The sequence below is a fragment of the Protopterus annectens genome, chromosome 5.part0 (assembly GCF_019279795.1).
Source record: "Protopterus annectens isolate FY-2018-M chromosome 5.part0, PAN1.0, whole genome shotgun sequence".
Classification (NCBI taxonomy): Eukaryota; Metazoa; Chordata; order Ceratodontiformes; family Protopteridae; genus Protopterus; species Protopterus annectens.
The window spans coordinates 1,045,339,753-1,045,357,116 of NC_056735.1; the positions used below are offsets into that span (position 1 = coordinate 1,045,339,753).

Genomic DNA, 17,364 nt, shown 5'->3' on the forward strand with positions numbered 1-17,364 from the left:
TGAAGAAGGAGGCGTCTGTTTAATGCACCAGTCCGTAGGCCTGAATACACCCTCAGAAGCCAGTGCCTGCACAATGGCTCCGGACCCAGCCAAAGTAGAGACATCCACAGGTTCCACAGTTGAAGCATCTTGCAGCATACCAGACTCCGAATGGGTCTCAGTAGAGGCCTGCGAGTCAAAAGTAGCGGGTATCAGGGGCTGCAAAAGTGCCTCACTGAGTACAGGCGAACTGGCTTAGGAGAAGCATTGTTGGCAGCTTTGGATCTCGGCGGCCTGTCTCTGTCTTTATCTTTGCGTTTTTTCGAAATCCCTGTAGTTGGAAGGCTAACTGACATTTCTGGATAATTAAACAGAGAACTGAACTATTTAGAAGAGAAAATATACCGATGACGGACAGTGCGCTGTTTAAATAAAGCACAAAAAGTACAGTTGTGTACCTACCATAAATGTAGATGTTCGAGTGCTAATACAGCTGCAGTCATAACAGATGGGGGTTCTCCTGCCGTCAGGCGGGTCCTCGGTCGGCCGAATTCCAAAGTCTAGGTCCGGCGTCGGTTGTCGTCGCTTCTTCCCTGATGTCAGTGCGACAGGGGTATAAAAGAACCAGCCAACGCCATTTTCTTCAGTTTTTCTTGCCCCAGATGTCAGGTGCCCCCAGAAGGAAGGCAATACATAAATTTGTGTAATAAAGCAATGCCATATAATCAAAATACAGTAGTGCAAGCAAATACACCATAAATGAATACCCCAATCAGGTTGTATGAGGAGGTGTTAGCCAATAGGCCTGTCCCAAGGGGGGAAGGAGGGAGGGAAACCTGGACTGCAGCTGTATTAGCACTTGAACATCTACATTTATGGTAGGTACAAAACTGTACTATGTTCATCGTGCATACAGCTGCAGTCATAACAGATGGGTAGAATCCCAAAGCTAAGAAAGGGGTGGTAGGCATTAGGTGGAACTAGGAGGAGCCAGGATGCCCTGCAAGACTGCAGTGGCAAAGCCTGCTCTAGATTTGGAGTATAATGGAAGGTGGTAGTGTTTGGAGAAGCTATGCACAGAACTCCAAGTGGCTGCTTCTAAAATATCTTTGGTAGGAACTCCTCTGAGGAAAGCTGCAGAGGTAGCCGTGGCCCTTGTGGAGTTGAGATCTGATGCCTGTAGGTACAGTTTTGCCATGAAAAGAATAACAAAAGTGTATGCAGTGGGCTATCCATTTTGAGATTGTCTGTTTGGAAATTGGCTTCCCTTGAGCTCCTATAGCATAGGACACAAAGAGCTGTTCTGATTTTCTGAAAGGCTTTGTTCTGTCCAAATAATAACGCAGTTGTCTGTGGATGTCCAAGGAATGTAGTAATCTCTCCCCTTTGTTTTGAGGATTAGGATAAAAGGTAGGTAAGTGTATAGCCTGATTCAAAGCTACCCTGGAAACCACTTTCGGCATAAAGGACGGGTTGGTTCATAAGGAAACTCTGTCCTGATGGAAGATGATAAAAGGCTGCACAGCCATGAGGGCTTGTAGTTCCGATACCCTACGAGCTGAGGTAATAGCCAGAAGGAAAGCTGTTTTCCAGGACAAATATTGCAAATCTGTTGAGGCAGCTGGCTCAAAAGGAGGCAAGGTCAGTTTTTCTAGAATGGAATTGAGATCCCAAGCAGGTATTGGTTGTTTCCTTGGGGGTTTTATATTCTTAGCCCCTCTGAGGAACTGTCTTAAGAGGGGGTGAGAGAATAAAGGTGGATCAGTGTTGTATTCTGCAGAAATGGCTGAGGCATGGATTTTGATGGAGGAGAATGAAAGTCCACTGCTTAGCAGCTCAGCTAGATACTGTAATATTTGAGGTAAATTCAGTTTTCCAGGATTCTGGCCCTTTTTCTCATTCCAGGCACAAAACCGTTTCCATTTTGCGGAGTAAGCTTTTCTAGTAGACGGCCTTCTGGCATACAAAATGACATCCTGCACCTCCTTGGAGAGTAGGGTCTGTTGTGATGTTAAGGAATCTTCCATGCGGCCAGATTGAGTGTTTTCAGCTGACTGTGAAGAGTTTTGAAGCTGTGCCGAGTCAGAAGAGGCGGCATTAGAGGCAGGGTCCATGGTGGGGAATGCGTCAGGCTCCTCAGGAGTGGGTACCAGTGTTGTCTTGGCCAGTCTGGAGCAATGAGAATCATCTTTGGTCTGTCTGCTCTGGTTTTTAATAGAACTTTGGGCAGCAGAGGAAGAGGTGGGAAGGCATAAACTGTCATTGTTGTCCAACTGAAAGAGAGAGCGTCCACTCTCCAGGCCTTTGGATGAAAAATCCTTGAGCAGTATTTTGTCAATTGGTGATTTTTGTAGGAGGCAAAGAGATCTATGTCTGGCCTTTCCCATGCTTGAATTATCTCTGTAAAAACTTGAGGATGCAACTTCCATTCGTGTGGATCTGTCATATTTCTGCTTAGGTTGTCTGCTAGCGTGTTTTCCTTGCCTGGCAAGTACTGTGCTTGAAGTTCGATTTGTAAGTTCAGAGCCATGTTCCAAAGTGACATGGCCAGCCTGCATAGGGGGTATGAATGGGTTCCTCCCTGTTTGTTTATGTACCACATTACTGTGGTGTTGTCTGTCCTTATCATTAGTTGACCTGAATGCAGAAGGTCTTTGAAAGCTATAATAGCATTTATTACTGCTAGCATTTCCTTTTGATTGATGTGAAGGTGCTTTTCTTTTTGGGACCATTTGCCCTGAATGCACCGATCTGTCATGTGCGCCCCCCAGGCGTAGTCCGAGGCGTCTGTTCTGATGACTTGATTTGCTTGAGGCTTGCTGAATGGGAGACCTGTGTTTGTTTGGCATGCTTGAGCCCACCACAGAAATTCCTTTTGAAGACATGGAATTAGTGGTATTATTGTTTCCAAACTGTGGCTGTGTTGAGACCATAGGTTTTTCAGGTACCATTGAAGTTTCCTCATATGCAGCTTTGCACATGGGATTAGTAGAATGCAAGATGCCATGAATCCCAGAGCCTGCAGGATTTTCCTTGCAGTCAGCCTGGTGAAATTTGCTAGTGTTCTGAAGTATTGAGTTAGTTGCCCCTGCTTCTCTGGCGTGAGGTAGGCCATCTGGGTGTGTGTGTCCAAGTTGGCACCCAGGAAAATTATTTTCCGAGAGGGTATTAGCCTTGATTTCTTTTTGTTGACTGTGTATCCCAGAGAATTCAACAACATTATTACATAAGCCAGATGTTTCAGAAGTATGTGCTTGCTGTCCGCTTGGATCAGGCAGTCGTCCAAATAGGGGTATATTTGTATCCCTTGAAGTCTGCAGTAGGCAATTACTGATGCCAGGCATTTCGTGAATACTCTGGGTGCAGTAGATAAGCCAAAGGGCAATGCAGAGAATTGATAATGGGTTGAACCTGCAAGAAATCTGAGGTATCTTCTGCAATTTTGTCTGATTGGGACATGCAGGTATGCCTCCTTGAGGTCCAATGTTACCAGCCAAGACTCCTTGCCCAGCATGGGAAGAAGCTGCTGTAAAGTGAGCATCTTGAATTTTGGTACAGTAAAATGTGTTTAGGATGGATAGGTCCAAAATAGGTCTCCAATCTTTTCCCTTCCTTGGTACCAGGAATAGTCTGGAATAAAAACCTTGACCTTGTTCGTGAGTAGGTACCTCTTGAATAGCTTTCATGTCCATGAGATCTGAAATTTGTCTTTGTGCCTCTGCCCTTTGATTGTGTGGCAGGTTTGGCATGCCTCTCATTTTGGAAGGGTGTGAAAATGGAATCTGTAGCCTCTGTTTATAATGTCCAGGATCCATTTGTCTTTTGTGACAATATGCCAATTTTTTGAAAATAATGCCAGTTTTCCGCCTAAGGGTGCTGCCATTTGAGCCTTGCTTGGCATGCAAAGGGGAAAGTCATTGGGCTTGCTTTCTGAATGGCTGCGAACTATCCTCACCACCTCTTTGTGTAGGAGCTTGCCATTGTCTGCCTCTAAACGATCCTTGGGATTGCCCTCTGCCCCTCGGGCGCCTGTATCTACCTCTTTGGGTCTGTCCGTGGCTGGAAAGGACCAATTTTTGGAAGGCCAATTTCTACTGAAACGTGGGGGTTGTACCTGTAGAAAATCTTTCACTGTTTGCATTGATTTAGCCTTTTCCTCCATTTTCTTTAATACCTCCTCAGCATTAGCACCAAATAATACATCCTTTTGTAGAGGGGCATCTAGTAAATTAGCTTTGACATGATCTGGTAAGGTTTGTTCCTTGAGCCAGGCATGTCTACGTATGACTGATCCAGCAGCTCTACATGAGGCCTCTAGAGCATCAAAACCACATTGCAAGGTATGTTTACCCACTTGTTCTGCACTATGCATCAAATCCTGCAACTCCTTCAAGTCTGGTTGTTCAGGTTGTGACATTTTACTTCTCAATTGTGATAACAGAAACTGTTGGTACTTTAGCATATGGAACTGGCAGTTTAATGCCCTCATGGTTAAGGTGGCCGAGGTATATACCTTTTTTCCCCACCTTTCTAAGGATCTGGAATCTCTCTCGGAAGGTAATGGATTTTTAGCAGTGGAGGCCTTAATTCCCTTGGGGCCCTGTGAGATAGTTTCTGGGTCAGCCGCATGGCTTTTGTATAGAAATTGGTGTGAGTCAGGAACCCAGTAGTACCTGTCGGGCTTGACTGGGGCTGGAGGTAAAGAATCCGGGTTAAGGCAGGCCTCCGAGTACACATCATCTAGTATGTCCAAGACAAGAGGTATAGCCAGAGGCCTGTGCTGAGGTAGCAAGAGAAAATCCCTAAGCCTTTTCTTGGAATCTGAGTACTCTTGGCCTTCCCAGTGGAAGTGTTCCCTTAAAGTATGCAAGGTTTCCCCAAATGAGTAATCCTCTCGGTGGGATACAGAGGGAATGGACTCCTCTGCATCAGAATCTTCAAAAGGGGAGTAAGAAAGTTCCTGTTCATCAGAGTGCTCTGATATAATGGAGGCCTGATCAGAGGAGGGGGATTCTTCCTCCACCCTGGGCCTTTTGTCCGGGGGGGGTTGAGAACCCCTGATAAGAGTAATTAAATCCTCAGCCATTTTAAGCATCTGTTTTTTAGGCATGGGGCCTGGAGATGGGCCCTGTGTAGCTCGTCTCTTAGAATGCATGGCTGCTTTAGACTTAGTGAAAGCCTTGATGGAAAAAGAAGAGGAGGGCCTGAAGAAACCTTGAGAGGAGGCAGACCTGTCTACATTTTGAGATTCACCACCAAGAGTGGCTTCGGTATCTGTAGTCGGGGTGTGGGCCGAGGAGCCTGCGACCTCGGGCACAGAAAACACCGCCAATGAAGTGTCGTCGGTAGTCAGGGGCTGCGTAGGTGCCTTGCTGAGAACCGGACCACCTGTAGTCGGCTTTGGCGTGGTGTTGGTAGAGGCCGCGGACCTCGTGTGTCGGTCCTTATCTTTGCGCTTTTTAGACAAAACTGGAGTCGGAGTATCCGACGACATAATATAGTTAAATTTTTTGCCAAAATAATGCTGGGCGAACTCCGCCCGACGCTTAATGGTGCGTTTGTTGAATGTAGCACAAAAACGACAGACCGAGACATCGTGGTCTGGGCCTAAACAAGGAATACAGAGGGAATGAAAATCCTTATGCGGTATTTGTTTCCCACATGAAATACAATTATTAACTTTGTCTGACATAGGTCTGAGGCAAGAAAAGTTTCCCCAACGGGGTACTTAGCTTTCAAGAAGACTTTGGTTGCAAAATTTTCGTAATTTCAGGAGCTGGCCGACCGGCACTTGCGAACTGCTTCTGCTTCGGGTACCGCGTGGCAAGGAAGACTGAAGAAAATGGCGTTGGCTGGTTCTTTTATACCCCTGTCACACTGACGTCAGGGAAGAAGCGACGACAACCGACGCCGGACCTAGACTTTGGAATTCGGCCGACCGAGGACCCGCCTGACGGCAGGAGAACCCCCATCTGTTATGACTGCAGCTGTATGCACGGTGAACATCTGGTCCTGATTTAGGGCCTTTGTCTCCTCCCTCCTATTATTTGTAGCTTGCCCAGAATTCTTGAACGCAGAAGTGGGGAATTTTGTCTCTGATAAATATCAAGATGACACTACATTTCTGCAGATGGCAGCAATCATCAATGCAACAAATATGTTCAGTTTATTTTTTTCATTTTCCCTGCTATAGTGCTATCCAAATGCCTTTTATTTCCAACAGCTACAGCTAAAAAATGCCATCAGTGCAGATTAAGATGTGAAAACTGCCTCTGTATTGCATATTTATGTGAAATTAGTATCAGTGTTGCAAATGCTATAATATTTTGAGACAGGTAAGTGCTCTTTAAGGAACATGAATTATATCAAGACAGGACTGAAACTGAGGTCGTCAAGTACAGGCACAATAAAAGGCCAAGCAAATTGTTCAGATTTATATCACAAAGTGCATGTTCTTCAAAACAACACTACAAATGAAATAAGTTAGATGAAAATATAAGTTAAAAGCCAACTCACACTTCATAGAATACATACCTAGAAATTAGACCATGATTTTTTTAAATGGCATGAAACACGGTTGCTTGAAATGTTTAGTGAAGAGATCTTCAATGCAGGTCCTGTTGAATAAAGTTAAAGGACAGATTTAGGAGCAAATCTTTCAAAAGATTAACAGCTCTATTCAGTGTCTTCCTGTTACATAACAAAAATTAGAAAACAGCTTACAAGTCACATTTCAAACTTTGTAATGCTTAACTCAATTACTTGTAAATATTTCTTTGAGTTATGCTCAACAGGAGCTACAACAGTCTCCATCTCTGGCTTGTTTTATCAATGAAGTAACAGAGATGTACACATATCACATCGTACAGCACAGCCCACACTTTTGTTGCCACACAGACTGACACAATCTCGTTAACTTTTCCCTTTTTCTTCCTGCAGCCCACAACAATTGCTTTATACACATTATTCAGCATTCTAATCTTCTCAGGATTACAGAGCATGTTTGATAATAAAAAGACATAGCATCACATCTGTCAGATGGATTCCTCCCTTATTGATTTAATAAAAAGATATAACATCACATCTGTCAGATGGATTCCTCCCTTATTGATTTTTGTCCCCAGAATAACACTCTGCATTAAGATTAAACAGAAGTAGTCCCATTATCTTGTAATTTTGTCTGCAAGGTAGAGCCAAGCCTTTGCATGTACTGCCAGGGCAAATCCTAATACAGCTGTGTCTACTTTTGTGCATTTAAGAATCTTTCTGTAGTGGAGTTGTATGACTGATGTCTGCCCACATACCCTTATTAACACTAAATGCTTGGTGTCCATTCCAAAATCAGAAATGTCCTATGCAACTTAAAGTGGCACTGTAGCACCCCTTTCTTTAGAAGAGGGGTAGAGCATTACGGTTGCTATTGGCAACATGTAAATGGTTTTGACACTCATTTGCCTTGTATTTCCTAATATATGAAATGCCATCTTTCTCTCTTGTGCTGCCTTCTTCTCCCCTGTCTAATGCTTAGAAAAAGTTGTGGTCTTTTATAATTTCTCCAAATGTTTAAGGTTTTGAATATTTTGACAGGGATGGGCATCATCATTCTTAAGTGGTCCAACTAAAGTCCATGAAGTTAGCATTGCTTCACTCTTCTGTTTCCCAACAGTGGTCTTGTCAACACCAACAATTTACTTAAAATTTCTCCTTCTGCAGTTCATCTGGAGTAGCAAGCAAGTTTCCCTGTTGCTCCCTAAATGCTGAAGCATGTTCGCTGACTTTTTTCTTTTTCCCTTAACTGATTCCCTATGTGGATAATCACTTATGCTCAATTGTGCTTCCTCTTCCCCCTTATTGCTTCAGAACTTTTATGGAGTGTTTCTAGCACAGAAGATAAGGTTAGAAGAGTCAACAAAATACCCTTTTCCTCCACCCACTCCATACTGTTCATTACTTCTATCACTTTATCCATCACCTCTCATTTGAGGCAAAGCTCATTTCTATTTTTCCATAAATTTCATGTCATTATGTTACTTGATTTCCTGACACCTTGTCACTTTTGTGTTTGTACACGAATATACGAGTCTTCGTGGATTCTGCTTAAGCAGCTTTATTCTACACAAACATCACTCTAGAGGCTTAGTGACTATGACTTAAGTAACTTATATACAAACTAACTACTGCAATCATACATGCTCACTCTCTGGCTTCTTCTACAAAATGGCACTAGGGATTGCACGTCTGGAACTTATATGTGCATGCACAGCCTCTCATTCTTCTTAAAGATATAGCACACGCACATTACACTCTGATCTACATCCTCCCTCTTTGAGAAACAGATCATGCAATTTGTCACGAGATTATTTGGAATGCAGAAATCACATGTAATCTACAGACATGCATTATAGAATACTAAGTACACACATATATATATATATATATATATATATATATATATATATATACAATCAAGTCCACATTGCTGCGTATTTCACACTAAGTTTAGAAACTCATCCATATCTTTTGACATAAAATTGGGAATTAGATTTAGCAACTGGGACAGTCTCTGCAAAATGGTTGACCTGTGGAATGTTCGAATCATTTTTTGGAACAGAATCAGACTTTTGAATATACTCTGGTTTAGAAACAATGCCCGACTCAGTCACTGATTTAGAGTTTGCATCACAAATACAATGTTGTGATTGCAATGATGATGATTCTGGTACAGGAAGATGTCTGCGATTCCGCCTATACTCCACACCCTCGGAGCTTACCAAATAGGATCTTGGTTCGACACAGATGCCTGTAATCTGTCCTATTCGATCAAAACCTTTTGTTGTCTGAACTGCTACCATCTCTCCTTCCCTCAACGAACTAAGTAATCTGCTCAATCTGTCATAACTAGATTTCTGGATATTACGCTTCTTAAACAATTAAGCCTTGATGATGTTATTGTTCTTAGGTTTAGGCTGCAACAATCTTGAAATAGGTAGCATAGTTCTAATTTGTCTGGAAAGTAGTCTTTGAGCAGATGAGCCAAGAATATCACGAGGTATGTTTCTGAGATTAAGCAAATTCAAGAATATATCAGTACTAACACGCTTTGACTTTTCAAGTAATTGCTTTGCACTCTGTACTGCATGTTCAGCTAGACCATTGGACTGAGGATATTCACGACTACTAGTGACATGTACAAAGTCCCATTCTTTTTCAAATTTTTGAAACTGGCTAGTGAATTCAGTACCACTGTCAGAAAAAAGTGTGTGTGGACTACCATGAACTGAGAAATGACATTTCAACTTAGTAATAACAGCTCTTGAAGTTAAGTTTGGTAGCAGATCAGTCTCAGACCAATTTGAATAAGAGTCTACCAAAATCAAATAATGTTGATTGTTCCACTCAAAGATATTAGCATCTACTGCAGACCAAGGTCCTTCAGGAATTGGACTTGGCTGAAGCGTCTGCCTTTGCAAATGCGGTCTGGTACTATTACATACCGAAAAAGAAGATAGAACGCTATCAATGTCTTTTGATAATGAAGACCAAAATACAAATTCTTTGTCCTTCTCTTAGTGGATGATAAACCTGGTTGACCACAATGCAAAATCTGAATATATTCTTTCTGTAAGGAAGCAGGAACAACAATTTTAGGAGCTTTGAAAACAATACCATCTTCTATCAACAACTTACCTCTGTAAGGAAAATACACTTGCACGTCAGGTGATATACTAGATTGCTTTGACAGCCATCCGACACTGATGTAGTGATTAAGCTTTTGTGAAAGTGAATCAGTCGTAGTGAGATCTCTTAAGTCATCAAGTTTAGTGGTGGAAAAATTACGCACCAACATTGCAACAAAGTCAAAATTCTCTGCATCAAGCTGCTCTGTTGTACTTCTAGGTGATCTGGATAAGGTATCAGCCAGATAGAGCAATAGTGTGGATTTTGAAACTGTACTTCTGCAACTTGAGCATCATTCTTTGTAATCTCGTTGGAGCAGAATGCATAGGTTTCTTTAGAATAGTAACTACAGGTTGATAATCAGTTTCAATCTTGATAGCTCGTCCACAAATATAATCATGAAATTTAGAACATGTGAATACTATTGCCAAAAGCTCTTTCTCAGTTTAAGCATAATGCATCTCAGTTTGAGTTAATGTCCTAATAACTTCAAGACCAAATTTTGAAGCATCACAGGAAAGGACAATTGGTTTATTCACAACATAGTATCTTAACGTAGGTGTTTTGTCAATTTTCTGCTTAAGGTCATCAAATGCCTTCTGATGATGATCCAACTATGACCACACAATGATTTAGCATGTTAGCTCTCTCAAAGGCACTGTCAACTCACTGAAGTCTGGTATAAATTTGCCTAAATAGTTGACCATGCCCAGAAAATGCTATAAACTTTGCACATTGTCTGGTGCTAACATCTCTGGGATAGCTGTTTGGCCGGGTCAGATCTCAAGCCTGTATTTGTAAATAAATGACCTACGTACATAACTCTGGAAGTCTGAATTTGCACTTAAGAGGATTGAGCTTTTTTTACTTCACATGCTCTGCGTAGAACTTTCTTGAGGTTTCTGTCATGCTCTGCTTCACCACTGCCTCCAACTAATAAATCGGCACAAGGATAACCTGAATAAATTTGTTACATTGCACGCTGAATGACTTCACTTGCAGAATTTATTCCAAATGGCATCATTAGAAATCTGTATCTGCCAGAGTACCAAAAGTAGTTAGAAATGAGGATTTGCGGTCAAGCTTCACTTGCCAAAATTAACTCTTTGCATCCAAAACAGAAAATTCAGTGGCATTCGGTATTAGAGCTGCACCTTCAACTGCATGCAATGGATGGTATGGTCTTTTTAATGCTTTGTTCAAATCTTGAGAATCAATGCAAATTCTGATTTCGTCTGAGGCTTTTTTGAGAGCTGCTACCATGGACGACGCCCATTCTGTTGGTTCTATGACTGGACATATCACACCTTGCTGCACCATCTTACCCAACTGAGCCTTAACTTTATTTTGCAGTGCTATCAGAACTCTTCTTGCTGGTCTAACTACTAGAGTGATCCCGGGGTCTAACTTCAGGGAATACACAACTGGAAGTTTGCCCAATTTGTCATCAAAAACATCAGCATAGTCTGAGAAAATGGCTTCAGAAAATTTGGAACACGGAACTGTACTCACATGATGAACTTCTTTATTAAAAGTAAGCAGATTCATTCTCAAACTATCTTTGAGACCCAGTAAAGACTGCACTGGTCATTGGACTATGTAGAACAAGATGCAACAGTTCTTGGCCATATAACATGAAAGTATTACTGAACCTTCGGTTTGAATTTCTTCACCTCCATAAGCAACAAATCTCGCACTGCTGGTTACATTGAGTTGTTATTTGAATCTCACTTTTCCAAATGTGTCTGCTGATATAACACTTAACCCATTCTCTGCTTTGAGCTCTGTGGATCTTCCATTAATCCGAACCATGCAAAACACTTCACTCCTTGTTAAGTTTACTGCATCAACTCTTTCTCCAAGCACTAATATACCATCTACATAGAAAGCTGACTGCTTTGGCTCTACTTGATCAATTTTTGTGCAACCTTTCTTTACAACTGTGGTTTCCATTTTTTGCACTTGTAACCTTGCTGACCATATGCTAAACACTTTTCTCTTTAAGACTCGTGATTTGCACCACAATTCCCACAATTAACAATAAGGCCAGATTTGGGTTTTGCTGACTCACGTTTCTGTTGCACTGTGCTGTCGGTGGAGCTTGCACTTTTTCTAGAACTTTCTGGAAATCTTTGTATCTTCTTTGGAAACCCTGTGGCTGCCCAGTGCTTAGGCCTGTTCCTGTTTGCCACGTGTTCCATACCATCTACGTTCACTCTGGAGCTCACAGAAACCATACTTCTGTCACTTGCAAATTTGTACGTCTTTCTGTCACCTCATGGATCTGACAAATCTCTGTTGCTTTGCTTAATGTCAAATCACTGTCATGAAGCACAATCTTCTTCTCTGCAGCATTATTAATACCACAAACAAGTCTGTCCTTTATCAGCTCATCTTTTAAATCACCAAACCAACACGTTTCAGCTCCATTCCTTATAAGCTGGAAATGTTTCCTCTGGTTTCTGATCTCTTGTGTAAAACAAATGCCTCGCTAACATAACATTTGTCTGGGGGTTGCACATTTCTCTGAACTTGTGCTTCAAACACTTGGTGTCTTCTCTTGATTCAACTTGCACAACAATATGGAGGTCTGCACCTTCCCCTTCATATACTGTTGGTGCATATACAAATGAACGCTCTCTTTCTGTGGTCTCAGATCCTGCTAGATTTAACAAAATGAATGCCCGGGCAAGTGCATCTCTATCTGCATAAGCTGCTTGTATGGAAATATCGTACTCTTGTTCAAATATTCTCCAGTTCTCTGCAATATTCTGATCAAACACAAGTGGTGTCTGCCATATTAACACATACCAGTGAAGGGTCTTGCAAATAAGCAGAAACACACACACACACATACACACATGTGCATAGGTAACTGGCATAAACACAACGTGCGTAACACTTTTGTGCTCTGAACTTATACTTTCTCGTTCAGCTTACAGGAATTATGCGAATGAAGAAACTCTTAGTACTTTTGGATAACTGGACTTGCAAAATAAACGTCTCAGGCTTCTGGACTCTTTACTGCACTTTGCGAAATAACTTTTCAGATCTCTCGATGCTTTACTGTGTTTAGAAAATAGCTTTCTTGGGCTTTCAGTGCTTTATGAAACTTTGTGGAATAGCCTTTTTGATGCTTTGAGGAATAATTTCTTGGACTTTTCGATGTTTTACATAATCTTTAATTGGTAAAGGCAGAAATGCTGAAGTCATTTATCACCACTCACTATACTTTCAGAATTGGTAAAGGCAAAAATGCTAAAGTAATCACTTGAAATTTCTTATCGATAAAGGCAGGAATGCTATAGTTATGTGCCATCACTTGTTAAAGTCATCACTTTAAGAAACATTCGAGAACGTTACGATGCAACTAAATAATTCATGAGCACTCCTGTAATCTTTTGTAAGAATACTTCTTTATAAATGCAAGAAATTTATCAAGCAACTGTACAATCCAAATAATTCGAACTTCTGTTGCCCAAAGTTCAATAGCTAACAAAGTATTTGCACTTTGCAAATAACTGCATGCAGCACACTGAAATGTCCCCAAAATGGTGGTACCTTACTAGGCAACTCTTTACAGCACAGGAAGCACTCTGTAATGGCGGCACTTTGCAAATAGACACACCCAGCATAAGAACTTTTCAAAATAGCTATGCTTTGACTGGACTGCACTAAATAGTTGCACTTTGCACACAATAAACTCCTTCAAATACATGCACAGTAACAAGCACATACTGTAAGCACTTTTACACACACCGAGATACTTCGAATAACTTTAGCACACCCTTGATGCAATATGCAGTCGTAGTTATGCCACAACCCAAGCAGCCACCTTGCTTTATTTTTGCTTACTGTGCCCTTTTCTCGTTTCTTACTATATTAATTTTGCTCGTTTAAGTCCTTTTTATCCTTAACATACTTTTCTTGTGCTCATTTTATTTTAAACATGCTCAATTCTGCCTTAAACACACTCATTCTGCCTTAAACATGTTTGTTTTGTGCTTTACTGTCAATTATCTTGTTAAATACTAAAACATTTTCTTTAGTCAAACTTTTCTTGCACTTTCCGCTTGCCTGATAATGTGGTTTGTACCCTTGTAATGCCCCTTTTTCCTTCTCTCATAGAGTAAGCAATTTGTACTATTTCTCATTGCCTTTGATTGTTTCTGGTTATGTTTGTACTCTTTTCGCTGGGTTTTACCTTCGCTGTCATCTTTACATCTCATGGCTCCGAATGTTCTTCTGTCTTTCATCCCCATTCTGACACCATGACACTTGTGTTGGTATACGAATAAACAAACCTTTGAGGGTTCTGTTTAAGCAGCTTTATTCTATACATACACATCACTATAGAGGCTTACTGACTATGACTTAAGTAACTTATATACAAACTAATAACCGATTATACATGCTCACTCTGTTTCCACAAAATGGCACTAGGGATTGCATGTGTCTGGAATTTATATGTGTACCCACAGCCTTAAATGCTTTTTAAAGATATACCACACACACGTTACACTCTGATCTACGCATTAATCCTCTCTAAACAGTCCTGCTGCCTTTCAGCACATCATCCAACCAGTTATAATCAGTCTGTATGATGTAGGTTCATAGGTAGGTACTAAGCTATCAGCCCTGGGGCCTATACAAGCCCAGCCAAAAAGGTACCCTGGCTTTTGCCACCCAAGAAAATTATTTTCCTGTGCCACTGTCGAGCAGAGCCACAGAGGTGATCCCCGGGGTGAATTTCCCATTTCCCATCCAATCATCAAGATTTTCCTTGAAGAGTGCTAATGAGGAGCTTTGTTTGATATAGATAGGTAGTTTATTCCAGAGTATGTGAAGTCTCTGGGACAGGAATCTATCCCTCCGGCATGTTCTGTTTACTGTGGTGACAAGGTTAAGGTCCCTAGAGTGTGTAGCTCGGAGGGATTGGGATTTCTTTAAGTAGAGCATGTCCAACAGCTCTGGGTTTGACATAGCTTTGTATGTTAGGCAGAGATCACCTCTGTGTAGATGATATGCAACGGAGTAAAGCTTGAGTTTTTTGAGACGGTCAGCGTAGGGCATCTGTTTGAGGCTGGTAATCCTCTTTGTGAGGTATTTCTGCGGCCTTTCCAGTTGTTGGAGATGTCTTGTGAGGTACATACCAAAACGGACATTGTACTCTATTATGGGTCTAATGAGTGATGAGTAGAGGGGAATAAAGACCTCTTTTTTTTTCTGGATGAGAAACCTTTTGTGATGAGGTGTACCACGTAGAAGGATTTCCTGACTACTGTGGCGATGTGATTATCAAAGGAGAGACTACTGTCCACCTGTGTCCCAAGGTCTCTTATCACACTTTCAGTGTTAAGTATACTACCGCCTATGTTGTAGTTCATGGGGACAGAGTTTTTAGCAAAGGGGATGACAATGCACTTTTTGGCATTGAGCTTGAGGCCATGGCTTTGATACCAGGCATCTGTCTCAGTGAGGCCCTTTTGTAGGATGTCCACTTCATTAAGAGTTTCGATTATGGCTCCTAGTTTGCAGTCATTTGGGAACTTCATTAGCCAAAGACCTTCTGTGTTAGCCTGTACTTCAGAGAAGTAGATACCAAACAGGAGAGGACCCAGGACTGAACCCTGTGGTACTCCACTTGTCACTGGTCTGAAGTCGGATTTGGAGTCTGCTACTTTCACAGTGTGGGTTCTGTCAGTGAGCCAGTTGGGAACCCATCTTGTGACATAGGGATTCATACCTAGTTTAGTGAGTTTATCTATAATTCCAGAGTGGGAGATGGTGTCAAAAGCCTTGGCAAGATCTAGATAGGCTGTGTGAACCATGTAGTCAGTTTAACCTCATTAGTCATTATTGTTGTAGTACCAGCATGCAACAAACTTGGCCAGATATACAATAAATAAGCAGAGTTATATAAGCAGGCTTTTCTATTTATTTATTTATTTATTTATTTATTGATTGATATTAACTACATAGAAATGGTCAGTACTAGTACATGGCTGTAATACTACCTTATCAGGCTACTGACACAAAAACTAACAATCCCTCCACAGCACCCAGGACACCCAAGTCTGACTTCATAATAAGGTAGTTTTCACCACTACTTCTGAAACTAGCTATATGAATGCTACAACCATTTTCCCATATCAGCTATGGGAGTATAGCAGATGATTGATCAACTGAATTCATGGAATGATCCAGAAAACCACATCCGGTTTGGATGCCGTCTCTTTCCACTGACTGTGAAAAACTTGTCTATCTTTTTCACTGACCATAAAGGGTAGGTGGGAGAGTACGTCTCGTATTCTTCAAGAATTGTCGCCAGGCTACATTGACAGAAACACACACACATATAAATATATATATATATATATATATATATATATATATATATATATACACATACACACACACACACATATATATATATATATATATATATATATACATACATACATACATACACACACTAAACTTAATTTGTATGGCATACAAATTACTAACTTATGCTTATTTGAGCTACTCGTCAGAACCATAATAGAATGTTCACTTTAAAATGATTTCATCTTTCTGTGATACTGTCCTATGTCCTATTATCAATGTTGGTGACCTTCCCTCTCTGTCATTAAACTGTTTAAATCTGCATGAAACATAAACCAGCTCCTACTTGCACCAGAAGCCTGTTACTGAACCATTTCACTGCTGGAAATCATTCTCACCAACAGGCATGGGGTGTCTACTAGTATTTTTATCCAGCTCAAAGCTGAGACTACTGTCCTATACTGTTACAACATTTTTCCAAGAAAGTTAACAGAAAAACATTTCATAATTGAATAAACTTGAGCTTTTAATGGAGGCGTCTCTAAAAGACTAGTCTGCAACTGCAAAAATACAGAGAATGCACTCAATCCATTTTCAATATATGCCACAAGTTCAGCTTAACGAATTGTGTTTTTAAATTTACTATACTAATCTGCTATTCAGCCATAAAACATCAATCAATCATTGCTGCAGATATGAAACTGCATCTCCAAGACAGTGTAGCATGCAAGAGCTGTCTTTACATTTTGTTCACATTATAACATACAGGCCATACTTCCCTGAAGTCCCTCCATTTCACCAACCACTTAAGTGAAACATGGTGTAACAGCTGGATCTTTGGTCATAACATATCCACTTCCCCTCCTCGTGTCACCGCAACACTCCTGCTAATGACATCATTTAATTTGTCAAGGCATTTTTGGTCCCTGGATATGGATACCAGGAATGTGTACCTTCTGCTTTTTGCCACAATCACAGTATTTGCAGGTGATCTCTCTGTACAAAGGCATGGTATGTTTCCCCATCTTCCCATGTGTGAAAGCCCAAAAAGGCAAACATTTTTGTGTGATGCATTTTCTGCATTATTTTCTTTGGCTTTTATGCCTAACATGTCCAATCTCTTATGATGGCTGTTCCTTTCTGAATGCGAGAGTCTTACCTTTCTAAAGTAGAGTCTATAATATTTGATTTTGCACATCTTTGCTTGAATCACTTTGAATTACTTTACTGTTGCCCAGAAATAATTATTTCCAGGAGTATCCTTGTCACCATGAAAGAAAAATTACCCAGCCTGTCACAGGACATTATTGTATTAACCATTTACAGCAACTTGATGTTGCACTGACAACTACAGAACTGTCAAAGAATTCAGAATTTGTG

The 17,364-nt window shown here is 41.0% G+C and overlaps 1 protein-coding gene across 1 annotated transcript in view; it reads right to left on the reverse strand.

Moving 5' to 3' along the window:
* The window catches only part of LOC122802318 (beta-galactoside alpha-2,6-sialyltransferase 2-like), a 650,690-nt gene that overhangs the window by 324,730 nt on the left and 308,596 nt on the right, over positions 1-17,364 (reverse strand). The window contains exon 2 of the mRNA XM_044071960.1: positions 6,514-6,596. The gene's annotated coding sequence lies outside the window, so the exon portion shown is untranslated. The remainder of the gene's footprint in view (positions 1-6,513; positions 6,597-17,364) is intronic.